General features: G+C 42.9%; 1 long non-coding RNA gene across 1 annotated transcript in view; it reads right to left on the bottom strand.

The window, feature by feature from the left end:
* Nucleotides 1-12712: 12712 nt before the first annotated feature.
* The window catches only part of LOC137377944 (uncharacterized), a 49490-nt gene continuing 35708 nt past the window's right edge, over nucleotides 12713-26494 (bottom strand). The window contains exons 2-3 of the long non-coding RNA XR_010976526.1: nucleotides 20555-20842; nucleotides 12713-13004 (exon numbers count right to left, since the gene is read on the bottom strand). This is a non-coding gene — a long non-coding RNA (uncharacterized lncRNA). The remainder of the gene's footprint in view (nucleotides 13005-20554; nucleotides 20843-26494) is intronic.

The raw sequence follows: 26494 nt of genomic DNA, 5'->3' as shown, positions 1-26494 counted from the left end.
CAAGATAAGGACTCATGGAGTTGGGGGTAATATATTAGCATGGATAGTTGATTAGTTAACAGACAGGAAGCAACGAGTGGGCAGAAACAGGGCATTTTCAAGTTTGCAGGCAGTAAATAATGGAGTGCCGCAAGGATCAGTGCTGGGGCCTCAACTATTGACAATCTATATTAATGACTTGGATGGAGAGACAGAGTAATGTATCTAAGTTTGTGATGATACAAAGGTCGGTGGAAAGGTAAGCTGTGGAGAAGACACAAAGATATAGACAGGTTAAATGAGTGGGCAACAGGATGGCATAAGGAATATAATGTAGGGAAGTGTGAAGTTATTCACTTTGATCATAAGAATAGAAAAGCAGAATATTTCTGAAAAGGTGTGCAACTTGTAAGTGTCGATGTTCAAAGAAACTTGGGTGTGCTTGTACAAGGAACACAGAAAGTTAGCCTGCAGGTACAACAAGCAATTAGAAAGGCAAATAGCATATTGACCTTTATTTCAAGGGGATTGGAGTACAGGAATAAGGAAGTATTGCTACAATTATACAGGGTTTTGGCGAGACCACATCTGGAATGCTGGGCTGGATTTTAAGAGCCTCCCGCCAATCTCGACGGCAAGGTCAAAAAATGTGAGCCTGACCGTGCGGGTCGCACGCCAAAGAGCTGCCGGGATCTCATGCCTAGTGACTTATTTACATAGTCAGAGTGGCCCGTATGGCCCCCCCCCCCCAATGTATCTGTATGCTGGCACTGGCACCATTTTTAAGGGGCAGCCAGCCTTGCCCGTCAATTTGACTTTTTAAAAAGCAACACCCCCCCCCCCCCACTAAAATTATTAAATAAATTCTAATGCCCATTTCCCACCCCCAAAATAACAATTACATTTACTATTTGCCCTTTCCCACCCCCCAGACTGCACAAAGTTTGAAGTTTACCCCTTCCCACCATCTCCTACATCCATTACATTTATTTGACCCTGTGTGCCCCTCCCCCACTCCCAGATTTTCGGTCTGTCAGAAAATCAAAGGGTATGGTGAGTGGGCGGGAAAGTGGAATTGAAGCCTAAGATCAGCCATGATCATACTGAATGGTGGAGCAGGCTCGATGGGCCATATGGTCTACTCCTGCTCCTATTTCTTGTATTCTTGTGAAAATTGAATGCTGGTCAGTTATTCTGTAAAATCCCAGATTTTAATCGTCCCACCACTGCAGCTGTCTCGTCAGTTGCCAAGGTCAGAAGCTCTGGGATTCCCTCCCTAAACCTCTCCACCTCTTTCGCATCCTTAAAACCTATCTCTCTGACCAAGTTTTTAGTCACCTGTCTTAATTGTTCTTCCTTTGACTTGATGTCAAATTTAGCCCGATTCTGCTACTGTGAAACATTTTACAACATTAAAGGTACAATATCAATGTATGTTGTCATTGTTGATGTAACATAAACCAGCTGATGCCCTAAGCTGTGCCTTGGCTCAGGAAAGTCCTATTTCTGTATATATGACAGCAAGTGTCATACTGTAGCAGCCTGTGTGAGGACTAAGGGCACTATTATTTATGCGACTCGCAAGTAAAAGGTGCACTCGATGTCATAGGGGACGTGAGGTTTGTCATCAGGATTGTCTAGTGACACTGACTAGGAGACTATTGAGCACAACACCCAAACCTTGTGACAAATCGAAAAAATTTTTGTTGGGGGGAGTGAAAGGATGGAGGGGAGAAGAAAGGATGGTAGGAGAGGGAAGAGGAGATTGAGGGAGCAGAAAGGAGGGAAAGAAGAGAGGGACAAAGGATAGAGAAGATTGGAGAGGAGTGAGGAGAGGGCATGATAAGAGAGCACAGCAACAGCACAACCATCTTGAGATAGGCTTGTGCAGAAACACTAATCATCAACTTCTGCAATTTTCTTCAGGATTCTTGACTACCTAATGTAGCCTGGCTATGGTCACTCACCAAGGATAGAAATCAGCAAACACACTTAATACTACATTCTTCCAAAGCTATTTCACTATGACTAGGGAGCAGGCTTATATTTAAAAAAAAAAATTAGTTCAAAAAATTCCTCCCCACATGGTATGAGGAATGAGGCTGCAATGCAGACTAATGTCCTTTGGCTTGGACTCAGTATATTTCCTCACACAAGGTACAGAGCTGCCTCCACTCAGGCTGGAGCAACACCCATTCTGGATTCATATGTAATGACAGAAAAAAAAAGGCTCCCATGACACACCCACCTTCAAGATTCCACCGTTTGGTTTTAACAGCAATAAGCTTCCCTCCTGAAATGGGTCAACATTAATTCAGACACCCTGCAGCATATCTTCCCAATTTGCTTCAAAGAAAAAGCTCAAAGTGCCTTATTCCTTTCCCTCTCCCCACCTTATTTAGCCACAAGTTAGAAACATCAAACTGAGCTGGAAACTCTGGGAGAAGAGAATAGAAACATTTCCATCTTCGATTCTCATGCTTGAAATAATATTTTAATCTAACTGAGGTTTATAAACAGTTGTAATACAGAAAAACAAACATTATTCTGAATTTTATTTCACAATAGTTTACAAACTATTCTTAAACCTCTTTCTTCTAAAGTGTTTAAACATCATCTGAAAAGAGCACAATGAATGCATGGATGTTGTCCCCAGTGTTTCAAAGACATAGAAAATATTTATTCCATTTTGTAAACATATTTGCTTTTACTTCCCCACCCCACCCCACCCCCAATTCCTTTTCTCTCTAAGATCATAAAAACATTTAAAAATCTGTTCACTTTATAGCAAAACAAGACTATAATGATTAGATTAGAGATACAGCACTGAAACAGGCCCTTCGGCCCACCGAGTCTGTGCCGAACATCAAACACCCATTTATACTAATCCTACACTAATCCCATATTCTCAACAAACATCCCCACCTATCCCTATATTTCCCTACCACCTACCTATACTAGTGACAATTTATAATGGCCAATTTACCTATTAACCTGCAAGTCTTTTGGCTTGTGGGAAGAAACCGGAGCACCCAGAGAAAACCCACGCAGACACAGGGAGAACTTGCAAACTCCACACAGGCAGGACCCGGAATCGAACCCGGGTCCCTGGAGCTGTGAGGCTGCGGTGCTAACCACTGCGCCACTGTGCCGCCCGTAAATAATTTTGGAACATCAATAGTAATATTGATCTACAGTTAACAGGTTGAATTGCTGTTAAATTTGGGATCTCCGTCAATTGCCCTGTCCTTACCTGTGCGGTTCCTACTTCTGCCCAGGTGTGTAAGTGCTGTTCCTACTTTGCTCTCTGTCAATCTCTGTTCCGCCCCTCGCCTTTATATTCCAGCCCGCGCAGCTCAACCTAACCTGAAACGGGCCGCTCCCCGCTCATAGGTTGGTGCTCAGAAAGCCTTTCTCTGATTGGATCCGCTCCCTGCAGGTTAGGCTGCGCTCCTGCAGCTCGGAGTCACCGTCCGTCCTGGGAATTGTCGTTTCTTCAGTCTCTGCAGTTAAACTATAAGCAGCTCCAGCAGAGGCTCTTCTATTAAATAGTTCGCTGATTTTAGACCAATTTAATGCAATATCTAAAGCAGCTGTAAAAGTTGTGTCTAGTTTATTCATTTTGTTCTGTGCAAATCTCAAAGAGGGTCTGATCCTTTGTGGAGATTGCCATCTGCTGGATGCAACTCAAATTTCGGAAAAAATAATTCACGCTTTGTCTTCCCCTTTCTCTCCGTCCTATCCCCTCACTGAGAGCACTGATTCTCACTGGAAAGGCCAGCTTTGGTTGCAGTGAGATGCTCCGGAATATCTGAGTTGTGATGTGCTACTTACAGTTCAGAACAGAATTTCTTCATATTCTCCCAGCTTAGCGATGACAATGAATGAGACACTACTGCCACTGTGCACAGGTGGTGAAGGGAGTGAATGTTTGTGGATGGGGTGCCAACCAAGTGGGCTACTTTGTTGTGGATGGTGTCGAGCTTCTTGAGTGTTGTTGGAGCTGCACCCATCCAGGCAAATGGAGAGTATTTAATCACACTCTTGACCTCTGCCTTGCAGATGGTGGACAGGCTTTGGGGAGTCAGGAGGTGAGTTACTTGCTGCAGAATTCCCAGCCTCTGACCTGCTCTTGTAGCCACAGTATTTATATGGCTGGTCCAATTCAGTTTCTAGTCAATGGTAACCCCCAGGATGTTGATAGTGGGGGATTCAGCGATCCTAATGTCATTGAATATCAAGTGGATATGGTCTCTTGTTGGAAATAATCATTGCCTGGGACATTGCCCGGCTCCTACATGCTATAGTTGCAACACGTCACCTGCCCTGCCATCTCTACTGTGTTTTATTTAACAAATTAGATTTAGAAATATCACTCAACAAATATCTGTACTTATCTCAATTAGTTTAATTAAATTTAATGCAAAACTTATATCTCCTCCGTACCAGTTAAACTACTGCCCCCATCTCGTAGATATTGGACAGGTTTTAGCAATTTAGGAGATGAGTCATTCGCAGCAGAATACAGCATGATACGGCCTTAGATTGACAAATCCAGAGACGTCAATGGTTGGTTCACGTGGGAAATGGAATAATGTCATATTCATGATGTTCAGGTCACTCTTGAATTTCGTGCTGAGACGAACTGTTGGAGCAGTGTAGAGTGAGATTTAATCCACACCTATCCAGTGTGATTCCTTATACTATTGAGTCCAGTAACTCCTCCCCTCTTTGCTGACTATATCTCTATTGATGTTAATCCAGCTCTCTCACACTGTCACTCAGTAACCCCTCTCCCCTGGTGCAGTCTTACTTACTGTACTTCTGCCAATTGTAATCCAGCTCCCTCGTGTTGTCTCTCAGTAACCCCTCCCCCCAGCGCCCTGTGTTACTGACTATCTCTACTGATGTTAATAGTAACTTCTCATTGGTACTGCTCCTGCTTGAATATATCAGAAGTTCCACAAATTATAATTTTATACAGTAATTGTGTGATGCAATTTTCAGAAGATTCTAAAACATTGCAGTTATTTATATTATTTATCTCATAATAAGTGTGACATTCTCCTGGTGCAGTCCTCACAACATGATCCAATTTCCCCATGGCACCGAAATTAGTCTAGACCGAGGATTAAACCAGGTAACATTTAAAAAGTAGATTTATTAAGTGCTGTAACCAACAAGGCTATGGGTCAAGAGCTGGAAAGTGGGATTAGGCTCCTTGTCGACTGGCACAGACACAATGGGCTGAATGGCCCCCTTCCATGCTGTAAATTTCTTTGATTATCTCGGTCAGTATGGGGGAATTTTACCAGACTCAGAGGTGGTTTGGAGGCAGGGAGGGAGCAAAATTAGAAACAAATGTCTGTCCGGTTTGCGGATGTGTTCTCGCTGCTGTCCATTTTTCCCATGGGTGGGCTGAGTGCGATGACAGCAACCTGGCCGGCGGCAGCAGGAAACCAATTACAGTTGCTTAGGATGTAATTAACGGTAATTTTCCACAGGTAAGAGAATTTTATCAGCAGTCCATGGGATTCCCGCAGTCTCTGCAACACATCAACTTACAAGAGGCAAGTGTACAGCAGGAGGTCTTTGCGTCATGACAATAAAATGCAACCTGAACGTTAAAGGTCCAAATTGACAAGTTTCAAGTCATCCGCAGACAGAGGCATTATCTCCTGTAGACTGATGTCATGGATATTGCTGGTGGTGAAGAAATGGCTGCCATTTCCTCCAGCTGTTTTACACCTCCAATTTCATTCCATCCTCTCTCGTCTCACTCACCTCAGCAGCACTCTCACTGCAGACACAGGCTGAATCACTCTCCTGCCTCCTTAACCTGCCTGTCGTCCCCAACAGTGATTTTAACTAGTTGCCTCCTGGCGGATTGGACTGGCAGTCCTACTGCTGCTGCGATTGGGTTCACGACCCAAAAATGGTCCTCCGTCTAGAAAGAATCCGAAGGTGGGAAAATTCAGCCCCATGTCTCAGTCAAAGAAGAAACCCGTATATATACACAGCACCTGTCACAAAGTCAGGACATCCCAAAATTCTTCCTAGCCAATAAAGTACTTTTGAATTGTGGTCATTGTTTAATGTAGGAAATGCAGGGGTCAATTTGTGCACAGCAAGCTCTCACAAAGAAACTGTGAGACAAATGACCAGATAATGTTATAATGAAATAAAAACAGAAAGTGCTGGAAATACTCAGCAGGTCAAGCATCATTTGTGGAGACAGAGAAACAGAATTAACGTTTCAGGTCAATGTCCTTTGATCAGGACTCACCATCACATCAGAATGTTTTAGTGATATTATTTGGGAGATAAATATTGGCCAGGCCACAGGGGAGAACTCCCCTGCACGTCTTCGAAAAGTGCCATGTGATCTTTTACACCCTCCCAAGGGGGCAGACTTCTCATGTGAAAGATGGCACCTCTGACAGTGCAGCACTCCCTCAGTTCTGCATTCACCCACTCACTGCCAGAAAGGGGTGGAATGATTAGTGAACTAAATCCTGATATTGGGGTGCAAATTAGTAGTAAGGCTACAGAACCAGCATATTTCAAATGTATATTTTATTTCATTTTTATATTAAAATTTTTCCATTTTTAATAGGCAAAAAACAAATTGCCAACGCATCACCATTACATATTATAAATCCAGCCACAGTCCATAGCTCAATTATTCAGCATTGCCCAACCCCACGCAACTCGACCCCTCTCCATTTCCCTTCCCCTCATTGTGCTCAAAGCTGTGTTAAAAGCAAACATAAAAAATCACCAAATACAAGCGGAAAGTGCCTTGAATATTGAGGAGTTAGTGGGGCAATGCCTCTCCCCTCAGGGCGCAGTGTTGTGATTATTGTTGATGTGCCAGGCTTATATAAAAAAATTTGGTCGGCATTGTGGAATGTAGTGACAATGGCACCTTGTCTCAGGAAGTTGCTTCTGCTGCACGCTTCTTTTCTTGCTCAATTGCTGCAAGGACAAACAGAAATGGCAGTTAGAAAGATGTCACTCTAACATCTTAAAGTTTAACATTCATAACTACTGATAAGAGGCAATGCTCCATCCTCGTGCCAAAGGGATTACAATAAAAAATGCTAATGTTTTGTCTGTTGTTTTTAACCGCTCTTTTAAAGCGGGCATGGTGTCAAGGGCAATCTATTAATCAGCCCTGAAATTCAAAACCCCAGACCAAACCAATTCTGATAGAAAGTTGCATAGTTTGGTGGCAAATATACACAATGTTCATTTTTTAACATTTCAGATTTAATTTGATTCAGTTCATTTCAAATTTGTGTGGCTGGGATCTAAAATCCCCAAAGTCCTGGTCACACTCTGCTGTGATATAATGGAAGTGGAATTGGGAGTTAGCAGGGTATCAGGAAAACGTCCTAACATTCTTAAAGTCTCAGAAAGGTAACCAGGAGACAGTTTGAGAAGGAAATACTGAATGAAAAGAGAAATTGTGTATTTAGGAGAGGCATCTCTGTACACAAAGGATTAGTTGACCTCATCATTTTGTCTATTTGAAGAGTTGCATTCAAAGATGCTCGATCCTAAATGCAGAGCCAATCCAAAAACACAGGAACAGGAGGAAGTTATTCAGACTCTCATGTCCCCCAATCAATTAAATCATGGCTGACCTCTTAACTCCATTTATCTATCTTTGTTCCATATCTGTGATACAGGTTCGCAACAAAAATCTATCGATCTCAGTCTTAAGATATTGCAATAGACGCCAGCATCCACAACCTTTTGGGGGAGAATTCCATATTTCTAGTACCCTTAAAGCAATATGATTCTTCCTCATTTCACTCCTGAACAGCCTAGTTCTAATTTTAAGATTTATACCCCCTTGGCCTTCATAAAAGCCAACGGTTTCTGTGTCTACCCAATCGAATTTCAATCAGCCTTAAACCTTCCAAACTCAAGGAAGTACAAGACATCACTTCCTCCCTTTTGAACTCGAACCGCGAGATAAAGCCAATATTCTATGAGTATTTTTGATTGTTTTTGTACTCTCCTGCTAACCTTTAGTGGTTTGTGCACATGAATGCCTAAATCACTTCGAAGCTGCACAGCTCCCAGTCTTTCAACATGGTGAAAAATTCTAATTTGTCTTTCTCAGATCCATAGCGGGTGATTTTATACTTCACCACACTGAACTGTGTCTGCCACAGTTTTGCCCACTCACTTAGTCTGTCTCTGTCCCTTTGCAATTTCCTCTTCACATCCAAAAAATTTACTGTGCCTCCTAACTTTGAAATACCTGCAAACTTGGACTTTCAACTCTCTATTCCTGGGGAATACAACTTGTCATAGCACTACCCCCCACCCCCACCCAAATCAGAGAATGTTCCCTTTATCTCAGTCTCAACTAATTTCCAATACATGTCACAGGCTTGCCTCCAATTCTATGCACTCTTTTTTGTTCATCATCCCTTGTGCAGAAAATGTCCATCGACCATGCTAGTGACCTTCTCAAAAATGTCAATAGATACATGTAGCCTACCCTTAAAATTCCATGCTGACTCTTTGATCAACTATTACTTGTCTACGTGCTCAGTTACTCTGTCTCTGATGACAGATTCCAGTATGGATTTCTGACCAATCTTACTCACTTGTTCCTGGCCCACAAACTGAAAGGTCTGTAGTTATTTGCTTTCTGATTCCTTTGCATCTTAAAATGAAGGCTGACATTTGCCGTATTCCAATCCAAGGCACAATTCCCAAATCTAAAGAGCTTTGGAAAATTATGACTAATGCATAGGCAATTTTCATACCCATTTCGTTTAATATACTGGGGTGGAAACCGTCCTGGAAATTTGTCTACATTTAGTCCTGTTATTTTCTCCATTACCATTTTTATTTTAATTGATGTTCAATCCACCCAGATCCTCCATTTGACTTATTCAAGTCAGGCTGCTGAGGTGATGGTTGGCCTCATTCTCAATTGTCCCACCTTCTCCACCAGTATTTTTCCAGATGTTACATGGGGTAGCAGAGGAAAATCCAGCTCAAGAAGTGAGATTACAGTTACATTTCCAGATCTTTTCTGACCTTCTCAACCTCAATTAATTCTGCTTCTGAATCTTAGATCATTCCCTCCCCAAACCATCTCTCCTCACCTCAACAACAAGAGAAACTTTCCTTAGCATTACCCATGTAATTGAACAACCAACCCTCTTTGGGGGGAAAGGGGGTGCACAGAAACAGTCAATACTGGGGAGGACTGCCACAAATTACAGGACATTAATAAATGTGCAGAATGGGCAAAAAAAAAAAAAATTGGTAAATGAACTTCAACTCAGATATATGTGAGGTTGTACATTTTAGTAAGAATAGGGAAGTCACTTATTACTTGAAAAAGGTGCAAGTCTAGGTGGGGTAGAGGAACAAAGGGATTCAGTACAAATACATCAATCATTAAAAGGTTAACAAGAGCACAAAAAAAAAGCAAACCCAGCACCAGGCTTTATTTCTAGAGGGAAAGAATTGAAAAGTAGGGAGGTTATGCTAAACCTGGATTGAATCTTGATTAGACCACATTTAGAGTGTTCGTATGCAGTTCTGGTCACCATATTATAAAAAGAATATAGAGGCACTGGAGAGGGTGAAGAGAAGATATATAAGGATGATAAAAGAAATGTGGGGGCTATACAAATGCGTGAACAGGCCGGGTCTCTCTTCTCTTGAAAGAAGGTGGCTGAGGGATGACCGAATTGAGGTCTTTAAAATTACAAAAGGTTTTAATAGTGTGGATAGAGAGAGAATGTTTCCATTATGGTGAAGAGTATCACTAGAAGCCATCAATACAAGATAGTCATCAAGAAGGCCAATAGGGAATTCCTTACCCAAAGAGTGGTGAGTATGTGGAACTCACTATCACAGGGAGTGGTTAAACGAATAGTTTCGATGCATTTAAGGGGAAGCTGGATAAGCATATGAGGGAGAAGGGAGTAGAGGGTTACGATGCTAGATTTAAATGAGGAAAGATGGGTTGAAGCTTGAGTGGAGCATAAATGCTGGTATAGACTGGTTGGGCCAAATGGTCTATTTCTGTGCTGTAGAGATAAGGAGGCCCAAAAGAGAGAAAGAGAAGAGATCCTATGTAATTCATCTTTCATTTAAAACACTTCACAGACAAAATAAAATATTGCAGTTCGAGGAATTAATCAAATTGTTATAACTTTTGTTTGCCCTTTCTGTTGGTTACAATCATGGAACCATACAGAGCAGGAGGAGGCCATTCACCCCATCAAGCTTGTGCTGGCACTTGAAAGATGTATTCAATTAGTCCTACTCTTTCCCCATAGCCCTGTAAACCTTTCCTTTTCAAGTATATATCCAATTATCTTTTGAAAGTTATTATTGAATCTACTTCCACCTGTTTCAGGCAGTGCATTCCAGATCATAACTTGCTGCTGAAAAACACTGCTCCTCATTTCCCCTCTGGTTCTTGTGCCAATTATTTTAAACCCCAAGGAACACAGTTTCTCCTTTTTTACTCTATCAAAACCCTTCATGATTTTTAACATCTTTATTAAATCACCTCTTAATCTCTCTACCCCAAGGAGGACAATACCTACACTTCAAACCCCTTGGTTTTGTACTCTATTCCTCTATTAATGACACCATGTTATTCAAGTAACTGTGTTTAGATCTTTAAGAAATTTCCTTCCAAACTTTTCCAAATTGTTGTCAGCCAACATCAGAGAACAGAGTTTAGGATTGGCTTTGAAACTGGCGACTCAAATCCACAAGAGAAATTGTCTGTCCGATATGAACTGAACCACGCAGAAACAACGTACATTTGAAAATTGTGACAGACTCCAACTCATTAATATCACAGAAACTTTACCATCAAACACAAATTAGGACAGCGTACAGACACAAGGACTGAGTTAGAAAAGGACAGACACCACAGCAAAGCCTCAACAAAAATCCGTCCAATCCTAACAATATCCATTAACCTGCAGCTGAAAGCAAAGTACACTTTTCTGAAAGATAAATGTTAACACAGCAGATGAAGGAGAGACTGCCCTACCCTACATATACACACAGCATGTACACCCTCCATATACACAGTATGCACATTAGACATATAAAACACGCTACACTAGGAGGATACAGACTTGTATGAAACAGTAAATTGGAGCCATGAAGCTTGAATTGTATGTACCCTCTTTTGTTGGCAGTGGGTTCTTCTCCAGTGTCGACACTTTCTTTAGGCTGTTTTTGTTGAAATGCTTGACTTCTGCCACATCTGGTTTCGAAGTTTGATCCGGTTTGTCCGACATCTCTTGCAGTTCACTAAAAAAAAAAATCATTTTTGAGAGAATATTCCCAAGAGGAAAGACGGAGCACAAGGGGATGGGAAATACCAGAACCAGGGAAAAGAAACAGGAAACACAGGAATAGCAAGGAGTAAAGGATGGAGAGACAAGGAGAAAAACAAACACTAAAAAATAGAGAAGACAGGATTACAGCAAGTTGGATTTTCTGGTTTATTTTCAGCTTAAAATAGTTCTGAGCAAAGCAGCAACTGTGTGATTTGTTTGGCATTCAGAATCAACCACATTGTCTACTGTTGCCAACTCTTGTTGGAGGCATTCCTGGTGGTTTGATCCCTCCACACTCTGAACACATCTCTGATCATGTGATGTCCAATCACATGACTTCGACAAATGTTACTGTATTTACTTTATAACATTTAGATTCCCTGTAGTTGTGGATTTCTGCTCATGGTTTCACAGAAGCTGCTGTTGTGTAAGAAGTTTAAAGATGCATGAGGCCTCCCTTGAAGGAGGAGTGTCAGAGAGAGTGTCAGAGAGAGTGTCAGAGAGAGTGTCAGAGAGATCCATGTCTCTGTTTATAAAGTCCAGGATTTGTGCACAAACACCTCCAGGTCTTTGTTCGTGTACCCCCTTTTAACATTGTACCATTTAGCTTGTAATGTCTTTCCTCATTCTTCCCACCAAAAGGCATCACCTCACACTTTTCTGCATTTAATTTTATCTGCCATGTTCCCCCCATTCCAGTTTGTCTATGTCCTCTTGAAGTCGATTACTATCTTCCTCACTGTTAATACACTTTCAAGTTTCGTGCCATCTGCAAATTTTGAAATTGTGTCCTGTGCACCCAAGTTCAAATCATTAATGTACATCAGAAACAGCAGAGATCCTAGTACTGAACCCTGGGGAACTCCACTGTATACCTTCTTCCAGTCCAAAAAACAGCTATTCACCCTATTGTTTATAACCCTTAGCCAATTTTGTATCCAGACTGCTGCTGACCTTTTTAAACTCAGGCTTGCTAGCAAAATTAAAGCCGAACATGTGGTACTTTATCAAATACCTTTTCAAAGTTCATATGCAGACCAAACACTGCTCTCGTCCGCCCTTCATAATCAAGTATCTGAAATCAAATACAGTTTATCCCTGACAGATCCATTGTTGGTCCATTCTCTCTCTCTCTGGTGCATGTACACATGCCACATCAGTCTACTCTCGATCATCTGTAAAGTGATGGAAGGTGTCATTGAAAGAGCTATCAAGCGGTACTTGTTTCGTAACAACCTGCTCAGTGACACTCAGTTTGGATTCTGCCAGGGCCAATCAGCTCCTGACCTCATTACAGCCTTGGTTCAAACATAGACCAAAAAATAAAAAGAGCTGAACTTGAGATGAGATGAGCGTGACTGTGCTCGACATCAAGGCAGCAATTGACTGAGTATGGCATCAAGAAGCCCTAGAAAAACTGGAGTCAATAGGAATCAGGGGGAAAACGCAAAGGAAGATGGTTGTGGTTGTTGAAAGTCAATCATCTCTGCTCCAGGGCATCACTGCAGGAATTCCTCAGGGTAGTGTCCCAGGCCCAACCATCATGAGCTGCTTCATCAATGACCTTCGCTCCATGATACAGGTTAGAAGTGGGGATGTTCGCTGATGTTTGCACAATGTTCAGCAACATTCATGACTTCAGATACTGAAACAGTCCATGTAGAAATGCAGCAAGACCTGAAAAAAATCCAGGCTTAGGCTGATAAGTGGCAAGTAACATTCACGCCACACAAGTGCCAGACAATGACAATCTCAAACAAGAGAATCTAACTATCTCCCCCTGACATTCAATGGCATTACGATCACTGAAACCCTCACTATCAACATCCTGGCGGTTACCATTGACCAGAAACTGAACTGGATTAGCCATATAAATACTGTGGCTACAAGAGCAGGTCAGAGGCTAGGAATCCTGCAGCGAGGAAGTCACCTCCGGACTCCTCAAAGCCTGTCCAGCATCTACAAGACACAAGTCAGGAGTGTGATGGAATGCTCACCACTTCCTTGGATGGGTGCAGCTCCAACAACACTCCTGAGTATAGAAAGTGTAGAGGGGGTACTTAAAAAAGTAGTTAAGAGAGCAAAGAGAGGGCATGAGAAAACACTGGTGGGGAAGATAAAGGAAAATCCCAAGGCATTTTATAAGTATATGAAGGGCAAGAGAATAACCAGGGAAAGAGTAGGGCTCAATAGGGACCAAAGTGGCAATGTGTGTGTGGAGCCAGAGGATATAGGTGAGGTTTTAATCAATAACTTTTCATCCATGTTCACTATGGAGAAGGACGATTTAGGTGCAGAGATCAGGGAGGGGGACTGCGATATAATCAAACAAATTAGCATTGAAAGGGAGGAAGTATTAGCGGCATAAAAATTGATAAATCCCCAGGCCCAGATGAGATGTATCCCAGACTGCTATGTGAGGCAAGGGAGGAGATAGTTGGGGCTCTGAAACAAATTTCCAAATCCCCTCTGGCCACAGGAGAGGTACACCAGAGGATTGGAGGACAGTGAATGTGGTACTATTATTCAAGAAGGGTAGCAGGGATAAACCAGGTAATTACAGGCTGCTGAGTCTAACATCAGTGGTAGGGAAACTATTGGAAAAAATTCTGAGGGGCAGGATTGATCTCCACTTGCGAGAGGCAGGGATTAATCAGGGATAGTCAGCAAGGCTTTGTCAGGGGGAGATAATGCCTGACAAACATGATTGAATTTTGCAAGGAGGTGACTAGATGTGTAGATGAGGGTAAAGCAGTTGATGTAGTCTACATGGACTTCAGTCAGGCTTTTGATAAGGTCCCGCATGGGATATTGGTCAAGAAAGTAGGATCCTATGGGATCCAGGGCAATTTGGCAAATTGGATCCAAAATTGGCTTAGTGGCAGGAGGCAGAGGGTGATGGTCGAGGGTTGTTTTTGCAATTGGAAGCCTGTGACCAGTGGTGTACCGCAGGGACCGATGCTGGGACCCTTGCTGTTTGTAGTGTACATTAATGATTTAGACGTGAATATAGGAGGTATAATCAGTAAGTTCGCAGATGACACAAAAATTGGTGTTATCGTAAATAGTGAGGAGGAAAGCCTTAGAATACAGGATGATGTGGATGGGCAGAGCAGTGGCAAATGGAAGTTCATCCTGAGAAGTGGGAGGTGATACATTTTGGGAGGACTAACAATGCAAGGGAATATATAATGAGTGGTAGGACCCTAGGAAGTACAGAGGGTCAGAGAGATCTTGGTATACTTGACCATAGATCACTAAAGGCAGCAGCACAGGTAGATAAGGTGGTTAGGAAGCCATATGGGACACTTCACTTTATTAGCCGAGGCATAGAATACAAGAGCAGGGAGGTTATGATGGTGCTCTATCAAACACTATTTAGGCCAAAGCTGAAGTACTGTGCACAGTGCTGGTCACCACACTATAGGAAGGCTGTGATTGCATTGGAGAGGGTGCAAAGGAGATTCACCAGGATGTTGCCTGGGCTACAGCATTTCAGCTACAGAGAGACTGAATAGGCTAGGGCTGTTTTCCTTAGAGCAGAGAAAGCTGAGTGAGGACCTGATTGAGGTATACAGAATTATGAGGGGCACTGATAGGTTAGATAGGAAGAAACTTTTTCCCTTAGTGGAGGTGTCAATAACCAGAGGGCACAGACGTAAGGGAAGGGGCAGGAGGTTTAGAGGGGATTTGAGGAAAACATTTTTCACCCAGATGGTGGTTCAAATCTGGAACACACTGCCTGAAGCAGTGGTACAGGCAGGAACCCTCACAACATTGAAGTCTAGATGAGCATTTGAAATGCCACAACATACAAGTCTACGGGCCAAGTGCTGGAAAACGGGATTAAAATAGATAGGTGCTTTGATGGCCAGCATGGACACGATGGGCCGAAGGGCCTGTTTATCTGCTGTATAACTCTATGACTCCATGAGTCAAGATCCAGGACAAAGCACCCTGCTTGATTGGCACCACATCCACCACCTTCAACATTCACTCTGTCCACTGCCGTCGCACAGTGACAGCAGTGTGTACCATCTACAGGATGCACTGCAGCAACTGACCAAGGCTCCTTAGACAGTACCTTCCAAACCTGCAACTTGACCATCTGGAAGGACGAGGGCAGCATATACAAGGGAACACCACCACCTGCAAGTTCCCTCCAAGCTAGACACCATGCTGACTTGGAACTATATCGCCGTTTCTTCACTGTTGCTGGGTCAAAATTCTGGAACTCCCTTCCTAACAGCACTGTAGGTGTACCTACCCCAAATGGACCGCAGCAGTTCAAGAAGGCAGCTCACCACCACCTTCTCAAGGGCAATTAGGGATGGGCAATAAATGCTGGACTGGCCAGAGATGCCCACATACCAGGAACAAATAAAGAAAATCTCTCTCTGGCACACACAAACTCTCTCTTCACTCTCTTTCTATCTTTCTCAAACTCTGGCGCACGCACACTCTCTGGCACATGCACACACACACATCCACATATTGGCACGCACGCACTCTCTGGCTCTCTCTGGCGCACACTCTCTACCACGCTCACTGGCATACTCTCACTGATGCGCGCATACACACACACAGACTATCTCTCTCTCCAGCACTTTTGGGCATACCCACTCTTTCCATGGCATTCACTGGCACACCCTCTCTCTCTCTCTCTGCAGGAGACAGAAGGTAAGTTGTGATCACACCACCAAGAAGTTTCCTGGGTTTCAGAAAGTCAGAACCAGCTTACACTGAGTCGCTGAGCGAGATATGGTGAACCCATGTTTAGGCAGTTAGTAAGCTAAGTGTTATTTTCTGCATCTGAAGAGTGTGGGGAAGTTATTCACAGTCACTGCTTCCACTGTGGAAAAATAATCATAACACCACTGAATTCCATGTTAAGTTTGAAAGTGACATGCTCCAATCACAAACAAGAATCTTAAACTTAAACAAAGACAATTACATCGGTATGAGGAAAGAACTGGCTAAGGTAAATTGGGTAAATAGACTAAAAAGGTACAGAACAGTGGGAAATGTTCAAAGAAAAAATTTAAAATGTTCAATTAACGTATATTCCTTTGAAAAACAAAAACCCAGCCAGAAAGAGCCATCAGCTCACTCAGGAAGTTAAGGATAGCATTAGATTAAAAGAGGCTTATAATGCTGCAAAAAAAAAAAAGCAGCAAGTCTGAGGATTGGGAGTGTTTTAGAAACCAGCAAAGGGCCACCAAGAAGTTGACACAAGAAAAAAAATAGAATGAGTGTAAACTAGCCAGTAACAAAAACAGATTGAGAGCTTTTATAGGTATATCAAAAGGAAGGGAGTAGCTAAAGTAAACATTCGTCCCTTGGAAGCAGAGACAGGAGAAATCATGGGGAATGAGGAAATGGCAGAGGTATTGAACAAATATTTTGTGTTTGTCTTCACAGTAGAAGACACAAGTACCATTCCAGGAATACACAGTAACCTAGAAGCTAAAAAGTGAGGAAATTCATATCAGCAAAGAAAAAAGTATTGGAAAAACTTAAGGAACTAAAATCTGACAAATACCCACAACCTGATGGCCTACAACCTGGGCTCTAAAAAAGACAGCTGCAGATATAGTGGATGCACTAGCTATGATTTTCCAAAATTCCTTAGATTTGGGAACGGTCCCATTGGTTTAGAGTTTTCAAATGTTACACCACTTTTCAAGGAGGGGAGAGAGAAAACAGGGAACTACAGGCCAGTTTGCCTAACATCAGTTGTTAGGAAAATGCTGGAATCTATTAGCCAGGAAGTCTTAACAATGCACTTTGAAATGCACAGTATGATTAGAACAAGTCAATGTGGTTTTACTAAAGGGAAATCCTGTTTGACAAATTTATTAAGAGTTTTTTGAGGATGTAGCTAGTAGGGGAGATAAAGGGGAACCAGTAGATGTAGTATACAAATAGTGGTTTGGTCGGACAGAACTTGAGTATTGCAGAAAATAGAGATATGTTGTCAAAGCTTTTCGTCTTGCACTCATCAGAACAATCTGTAAGAATGCCAATGTAAGGGAAAACAACAACTTTATACTGTATGAGAAGAGAGTTCTGATTGGTTGGCAAGTGAACAAGTGAACTCTGATTGGTAGAGGCATTGCCATGGAGAGTGCACCAGCACCAGACTTGTAGTTAACCGCCAAGCTTTGTTTGAAATTTAAACCAGGCAGCTTGACTGATTTCCTCAGGGCAATGCCCTGAGGAATGAACCAGCGAATGTCCGTCACTTATTTTGTTTAGCTGAAATGGGCGCAATGTGTGTACATCTTCTTTCAGTGTGCAGAGAACAGGGACCGGTGTATTAATATATGCTTTCCTCATCAGGACAATCCGCAAGAATGCCAGTGTGAGTGCAAGATAAAAAGCTTCAACAACACGTCTCTATACTAAGCAATACTCACGATGTAGTATACCTGGTTTTCCCAAAGGCATTCGATAAGGTGCCGCACAAAAGGTTAATTGGCAAGATAAGGACTCATGGAGTTGGGGGTAATATATTAGCATGGATAGTTGATTAGTTAACAGACAGGAAACAACGAGTGGACAGAAACAGGGCATTTTCAAGTTTGCAGGCAGTAAATAATGGAGTGCCGCAAGTATCAGTGCTGGGGCCTCAACTATTGACAATCTATATTAGTGACTTAGATGGAGAGACAGAGTAATGTATCAAAGTTTGTGACGATACAAAGGTAGGTGGAAAGGTAAGCTGTGGAGAAGACACAAAGATATAGACAGGTTAAATGAGTGGGCAACAGGATGGCAGAAGGAATATAATGAAGGGAAGTGTGACGTTATTCACTTTGATCATAAGAATAGAAAAGCAGAAGATTTCTGAAAAGGTGTGCAATTTGTAAGTGTCGATGTTCAAAGAAACTTGGGTGTGCTTGTACAAGGAACACAGAAAGTTAGCCTGCAGGTACAACAAGCAATTAGAAAGGCAAATAGCATATTGACCTTTATTTCAAGGGGATTGGAGTACAGGAATAAGGAAGTATTGCGACAATTATACAGGGTTTTGGTGAGACCACATCAGGAATACTGGGCTGGATTTTAAGAGCCTCCCGCCAATCTCGATGGCAAGGTCAAAAAGGGGCAGCCAGCCCTGCCCATCAATTTGACTTTTTAAAGCACCACCCCCCCTAAAATTTGTTAAATAAATTCTAATGCCCATTTCCCACCCCCCAAATAACAATTACATTCACTATTTCCTCTTCCCCCCTCCAAGACTGCACAAAGTTTGAAGTTTACCCCTTCCCACCATCTCCTACACCCATTACATTTATTTGACCCTGTGTGCCCCCCACCCACCCACCCTCCCAGATTTTTGGTCGGTCAGGAAATCAAGGTGTATGGTGAGTGGGCGGGAAAGTGGAGTTGAAGCCCAAGATCAGCCATGATCATATGGAATGGCGGAGCAGGCTCGATGGGCCATATGGTCTACTCCTGCTCCTATTTCGTGTATTGTGAAAATTGGATGCTGGTCAGTCATTCTGTAAAATCCCAGATTATAATTGTCCCACCACCGCAGCTGTCTCGTCAGTTGCCATGGTCCCGAGCTCTGGGATTCCCTCCCTAAACCTCTCCACCTCTTTCGCATCCTTAAAACCTATCTCTCTGACCAAGTCTTTAGTCACCTGTCTTAATAGTTCTTCCTTTGACTTAATGTCAAATTTAGCCCAATTCTGCTACTGTGGAACATTTTACAACATTAAAAGGTACAATATAAATGCATGTTGTCATTGTTGATGTAACATAAACCAGCTGATGCCCTAAGCTGTGCCTTGGCTCAGGAAAGTCCTATTTCTGTATATATGACAGCAAGTGTCATACTGTAGCAGCCTGTGTGAGGACTAAGGGCCCTGGCTCACTATTATTTCTGTAACTGGCAAGTAAGAGGTGCACTCGATGTCATTAGGGGACGTAAGGTTTGTCATCAGGATTGTCTAGTGACACTGACTAGGAGACTATTGAGCACAACACCCAAACCTTGTGACAAATCGAAATTTTTTTTGTTGGGGGGAGTGAAAGGAGGGAGGGGAGAAGAAAGGATGGTAGGAGAGGGAAGAGGTGATTGAGGGAGCAGAAAGGAGGGAAAGAAGAGAGGGACACAGGATAGAGAAGATTGGAGAGGAGTGAGGAGAGGGCATGATAAGAGAGCACAGCAACAGCACAACCATCTTGAGATAGGCTTGTGCAGAAACACAAATTATCAACTTCTGCAATTTTCTTCAGGATTCTTGACTACCTAATGTAGCCTAGCTACAGTCATTCACCGAGGATAGAAATCAGCAAACACACTTAACACTATATTCTTCCAAAGCTATTTGACTATGACTAGGGAGCAAGCTGATACTTAAAAAAAAAATTAGTGCAAAAAAATCCTCCCTACATGGTATGAGGAATGAGGCTGCAATGCAGACTAATGTCCTTTGGCTTGGACTCAGTACATTTCCTCACACAAGGTACAGAGCTGCCTCCACTCAGGCTGGAGCAACACCGGTTCTGGATTCATATATAATGACAGAAAAAAACAAGGGCTCCCATGACACACCCACCTTCAAGATTCCACCGTTTGGTTTTAACAGCAATAAGCTTCCCTCCTGAAATGGGTCAACATTAATTCAGACACCCTGCAGCATCTCTTCCCAATTTGCTTCAAAGAAAAAGCTCAAAGTGCCTTATTCCTTTCCCTCTCCCAACCTTATTTAGCCACAAGTTAGAAACACCAAACTGAGCTGGAAACTCTGAGAGAAGAGAATAGAAACATTTCCATCTTCAATTCTCATGCTTGAAATAATATTTTAATCTAACTGAGGTTTATAAACAGTTGTAATACAGTAAAACAAACATTATTCTGAATTTTATTTCACAATAGTTTACAAACTATTCTTAAACCTCTTTCTTCTAAAGTGTTTTAACATCAGATAAGAGCACAATAAATGCATGGATGTTGTCCCCGGTGTTTCAAAGACATGGAAAATATTTATTCCATTTTGTAAACATATTTGCTTTTACTTGTTCCCCTCCCATTCCTTTTCTCTCTGCAATGTAAGATCGCAAAAAACATTTAAAAATCTGTTAACTTTATAGCAAAACAAGACTATAATTTTGGAACATAAACTCTACAGCATCAATAGTAATATTGATCTACAGTTAACAGGTTGAATTGCTGTTAAATTTGGGATCTCCGTCAATTGCCCTGTCCTTACCTGTGCGGTTCCTACTTCTGCCCAGGTGTGCAAATGCTGTTCCTACTTTGCTCTCTGTCAATCTCTGTTCCGCCCCTCGCCTTTATATTCCAGCCCGCGCAGCTCAACCTAACCTGAATCGGGCCGCTCCCCGCTCATAGGTTGGTGCTCAGAAAGCCTTTCTCTGATTGGGTCCGCTCCCTGCAGGTTCGGCTGCGCTCCTGCAGCTCGGAGTCACCGTCCGTCCTGGGAATTGTCGTTTCTTCAGTCTCTGCAGTTAAACTATAAGCAGCTCCAGCAGAGGCTCTTCTATTAAATAGTTCGCTGATTTTAGACCAATTTAATGCAATATCTAAAGCAGCTGTAAAAGTTGTGTCTAGTTTATTCATTTTGTTCTGTGCAAATCTCAAAGAGGGTCTGATCCTTTGTGGAGATTGCCATCTGCTGGATGCAACTCAAATTTCGGAAAAAATAATTCACGCTTTGTCTTCCCCTTTCTCTCCGTCCTATCCCCTCATTGAGAGCACTGATTCTCACTGGAAAGGCCAGCTTTGGTTGCAGTGAGATGATTTTTTTTTTAGATTAGAGATACAGCACTGAAACAGGCCCTTCGGCCAACCGAGTCTGTGCCGAACATCAAACACCCATTTATACTAATCCTACACTAATCCCATATTCCTACCAAATATCCCCACCTGTCCCTATATTTCCCTACCACCTACCTATACTAGTGACAATTTATAATGGCCAATTTACCTATTAACCTGCAAGTCTTTTGGCTTGTGGGAGGAAACCGGAGCACCCGGAGAAAACCCACGCAGACACAGGGAGAACTTGCAAACTCCACACAGGCAGTACCCGGAATCGAACCCAGGTCCCTGGAGCTGTGAGGCTGCGGTGCTAACCACTGCGCCACTGTGCACAGGTGGTGGAGGGAGTGAATGTTTGTGGATGGGGTGCCAACCAAGTGGGCTACTTTGTTGTGGATGGTGTCGAGCTTCTTGAGTGTTGTTGGAGCTGCACCCATCCAGGCAAATGGAGAGTATTTAATCACACTCTTGACCTGTGCCTTGCAGATGGTGGACAGTCTTTGGGGAGTCAGGAGGTGAGTTACTTGCTGCAGAATTCCCAGCCTCTGACCTGCTCTTGTAGCCACAGTATTTATATGGCTGGTCCAATTCAGTTTCTAGTCAATGGTAACCCCTAGGATGTCGATAGTGTGGGATTCAGTGATCCTAATGTCATTGAACATCAAGGGGATATGGTCAGATTTTCTCTTGGAGATGATAATTGCCTGGGACTTGTGTGGTGCCAAATTAACTTGTCACTTATCAGTGCAAGCCTGGATATTGCGCAAGTCTTGCTGCACATGGACATGGGCTGCTTTGGTATCTGAGGAGTCACGAATGGTGCTGAACATTGTGCAATTATCAGTGAACATCCCCACTTCTGACCTTATGATGGAAGGGAGGTCTTTGATGAAGCAGCTGAAGATGGTTGGGCCTAGGAAACTACCCTGAGGAACTCCTGCAGTGGTGTTCTGGGACTGAGATGATTGACCTCCAACAACCACAACCATCTCCTTTGCTCTGGGGATGACTCCAACTGGCAGAGAGTTCCCATTGACTCCAGTTTAAGGAGGGTCTTCAAGGAAGAGAGAGTATGGTAGAGAGGTTTAGGGAGGGATTCCACTCCAATGGTGGAGTGATTAAAATTAAGAATGCTCAAGAGGCCAGCATTTGAAGAAGACAGATATCTCGGAGATTGTAGGGCTGGAGGAGATTACAGAGATAGGGAAGGACGAGGCCATGAAGGCATTTGAAAACAAAGATGAAAATTTTAAGTTGGCAGACTGGGATTCAATGGAGATCAGTGAGTGCAGGGATGATGGATGTGTGTTAAGATACAGAAAGCAGAGTTTTAGATGAGCTCAAGTTTATGGATGGTGGAGATTGGAGGTCAGCCAATGGAATAGTCAAATCTAGAAGTAACAAAGGTATCTCTTGAATGTCCTTGCAACGGAGTATTAAGCTATAAATGTTTTATTAATCCTGATCTTTCACCCATGATAATGACGCTCAAGACTGATTCATTTCTATTTCAAGCATGGTACTACAGTTCCAACCTTACGTAATGCAACAACAAACCCCAATAGCTGCTTAATTCAGACAGAATTGATTTCTGCTGAATGGCAAAACTAAAGCTTTGAGATTAAATCTAGTTAATCAAAAGGGTGGCACAGTGGCGCAGCCTCACAGCTCCAGCGACCCGGGTTCAATTCTGGGTACTGCCTGTGTGGCGTTTGCAAGTTCTCCCTGTGTCTGTGTGGGTTTCCTCCGGGTGCTCCGGTTTCCTCCCACATGCCAAAGACTTGCAGGTTGATAGGTTAATTGGCCATTATAAATTGTCACTAGTATAGGTAGGTGGTAGTGAAATATAGGGACAGGTGGGGATGTGGTAGGAATATGGGATTCGTGTAGGATTAGTATAAATGGGTGGTTGATGGTCGGCTCAGACTCGGTGGGCCGAAGGGCCTGTTTCAGTGCTGTATCTCTAAAAAAAAAAGGCAATGAATTTAGTTCAGAATGGCTAGCAGCTTGAATTAGAATTAACCAGGCTGGTCTTGCTGTCAGCTCTGGCTCAATGGGTAGCACTCTCATGTCTGAGTTCAAAGGTTTGGGGTTCAAAACTCAGTCCAGAGACTTGAGCACATAATACAGTCTGATGTTTTTCATGCAGTACTGAGGGAGGTGCCACCTTTTTGATGAGATGTTAAATTGAGGCCTTGTCTGTCATCAGGTAGATGCAAAAGACCCCAAGGGGATAGTTGGAGGAAGAGTAGGGAGGTTCTCCCTGGTGTCCTGGTCAATATTTATCATCCCACCAATATCACTAAAACAGATATTGTGTTGTTTTTGGGATCTTGCTGTGCACATATTTTCTGTTGTGCTTCCTGCATTACAACTGAATACAATTTTAAAAGTGCTTCATGCTGTAAATGCTTTGGGACATCCTGAGGGTGTGAAAGGTGCTATATAGATGCAATTTTGTTTTTTTACTTTTGATGTGCAGTCACTGTTGCAATGCCAGAAAAGCAATAGCTCATAAGCACTGCAAGCTTTCACTAACAGCAATGAAATAAATCTGTTTTTGGTTGAGGGATAAGTATTGGCCTGAACGCTGGAGCGGAGACAAGGCCTTACTTTACTGTCTCACCTGAAAGACAGCACCTCAGACACAGCAGCACTCCCTCAGTCCTGCACTGGAGTGCTGGCCTGGATTTTGTACTCATGTCTCTGGAGTGGGACTTGAACCGAAGTCTTTCTGGCAAAAGTGGCTCCTCTTCAAACGTACGGTCTGGCCTGTGAAAACCTTTGGGAGTTCCAGAGGAAATGAAAAGCACTTTATAAATGCAGGTTTTTCCAATGGTGTCAATTTGGACAGCTGCTGCTTGTGGCTTACTACAGAAGGAATGGCTTGAAAGGCAGCTATTTCAGCGCACCACTGTACACTGTACAGTTGAGAAATATGTTATATAAATTGGCTTCAGTTAGACAGGATTATGTTCCTTTACAAGCATGTATCTTCTTTTGCACAGCTGTAATTGTTGCAACACAACATAAAAGCATAAGAAATAGGAGCAGGAGAAGGCCATTCAGCCCTTCGAGCCCGCTCCACCATTCAATGAGATCATGGCTGACTTCAACACTATTTTCCTGCATTATCCCCGTATCCCTTGATGTTTTTATTATGTAGAAATCTATTGATCTCAGTCTTGAACATACTCAACAACTGAGCCTCCATAGCCCTCTGGGGAAGAGAATTCCAAAGATTCACTACCCTCTGAGTAAAGAAATTCCTCCTCATCTCAGTCCTAAATGGCCTGCCCCTTATTCTGAGACTGTGTTCCCTGGTTCTAGACTCCCAGCCGGGAAAACATCCTTCCTGCATCTACCCTGTCGAGCCCTGTAAGAATTTTGTATGTTTGAATGAGATCACCTCTCATTCTTCTAAACTCCAGAGAATAAAGGCCCAGTCTTATTTAATCTTTCCTCATAGGACAATCCCTCCAACACAGGAATTAGTTTGGTGAACCTTTGATGCACTCCCTCTATGGCAAGTATATCTGTCCTTTGGTAAAAAGTCCAAATCTACACACATTATTCCAGGTGCGATCTCACCAAGGCTCTATATAAGTGCAGTAAGACATCTTTACTCCTATACTCAAATGCTCTTGTAATGAAGGCCAACGTACCATTTGCCTTCTTAATTGCTTGCTGTACTGCATGTTAGCTTTCAGTGACTCACAATGGGCTAGATTTTCACATTGCTGCCCTATCATAAAAGTGACATTGCAGATTGGATGGCCATTAAAGAACACAGCCAATTCTTATATCCATTTCAATGTATTTTAGTAGAATTGAGAATTGGATGGTTTCTATAGAGTGGCAACTCTTCAATGCCAGACTTTTGCTGGGGCAGCAAGATGAAAATTTACCTCATTGAAATTATGAAACTCTGTTGGGTTTTTGGTTGCTTGGCTCCTAGAGGGGAAAAAAAATTGCTGGAAAAGGCAATGCCAAATTATAATCTTTATGGACATTTCAGGAGGTGACCATTCTGCTTACTGGGTATAGTAGCCCAGTGTTTGTCGGGCTTGACTGACCACTCAGACGCTATGAGTTCAAATCTCACCATGGAAAGATAAGAAATTGAACTTAGAATATCTGGTGATTTGTTGCTGGCAACAGAAAGCGAGTGTGAAAGCTGCCAAGTTGTTATAAACACCCAACTGATTCATTAATATCCTTCAACGAATAGAATCTGGCATCCTTACCTCATCTGGACTTTGTGCGATCCCAAGTCCGTACTTTGTAGTTTACTGTTCATAATGTTAGGGCAAATAATACCACTGCCTTGTCAATGGTGCCCTGATTGAGGAATAAAGAACATTGTCCTTTCTGAGGCTTAGGTACATTCTGCAAATACTTGTGCTAAAGGTGTTGGTTATTGGGGAGAACAATCTGCTTACAAAATCATAACTAGTCTGTGTATATACATGACCCAGCCCTCACTGTCAGTCTGTGTATACACACGGCCCAGCCCTCACTGTCAGTCTGTGTATATACATGACCCAGCTTTCACTGTCAGTCTGTGTATATACATGACCCAGCTTTCACTGTCAGTCTGTGTATATACATGACCCAGCCCTCACTGTCAGTCTGTGTATATACATGACCCAGTCCTCACCGTCAGTCTGTGTATACACACGGCCCAGCTTTCACTGTCAGTTTGTGTATACACATGACCCAGTCCTCACCGTCAGTCTGTGTATACACACGGCCCAGCTTTCACTGTCAGTTTGTGTATACACATGACCCAGTCCTCACCGTCAGTCTGTGTATACACACGGCCCAGCTTTCACTGTCAGTTTGTGTATACACATGACCCAGCCCTCACTGTCAGTCTGTGTATACACACGGCCCAACTCTCACTGTCAGTCTGTGTATACACATGGCCCAGCTCTCACTGCCAGTCTGTGTATACACATGACACAGCTCTCACTGTCAGTCTCTGTATACACATGACCCAACTCTCACTGTCAGCCTGTGCATACACATGACCCAGTTATCACTGCCAGTCTGTGTATACATATGACCCAGCCCTCACTGTCAGTCTGAGTATACACATGGCCAGCTCTCACTGTCAGTCTGTGTATACACATGGCCCAGCTCTCACTGTCAGTCTGTGTATACACATGACACAGCTCTCACTGTCAGTCTCTGTATTCACATGACCCAACTCTCACTGTCAGCCTGTGCATACACATGACCCAGTTATCACTGCCAGTCTGTGTATACATATGACCCAGCCCTCACTGTCAGTCTGAGTATACACATGGCCAGCTCTCACTGTCAGTCTGTGTATACACATGGCCCAGCTCTCACTGTCAGTCTGTGT

Source organism: Heterodontus francisci, chromosome 15 (assembly GCF_036365525.1).
Source record: "Heterodontus francisci isolate sHetFra1 chromosome 15, sHetFra1.hap1, whole genome shotgun sequence".
Classification (NCBI taxonomy): domain Eukaryota; kingdom Metazoa; phylum Chordata; class Chondrichthyes; order Heterodontiformes; family Heterodontidae; genus Heterodontus; species Heterodontus francisci.
Note: the sequence above shows the minus strand (reverse complement) of the source record. Positions and strands in the feature narration are given on the sequence as shown.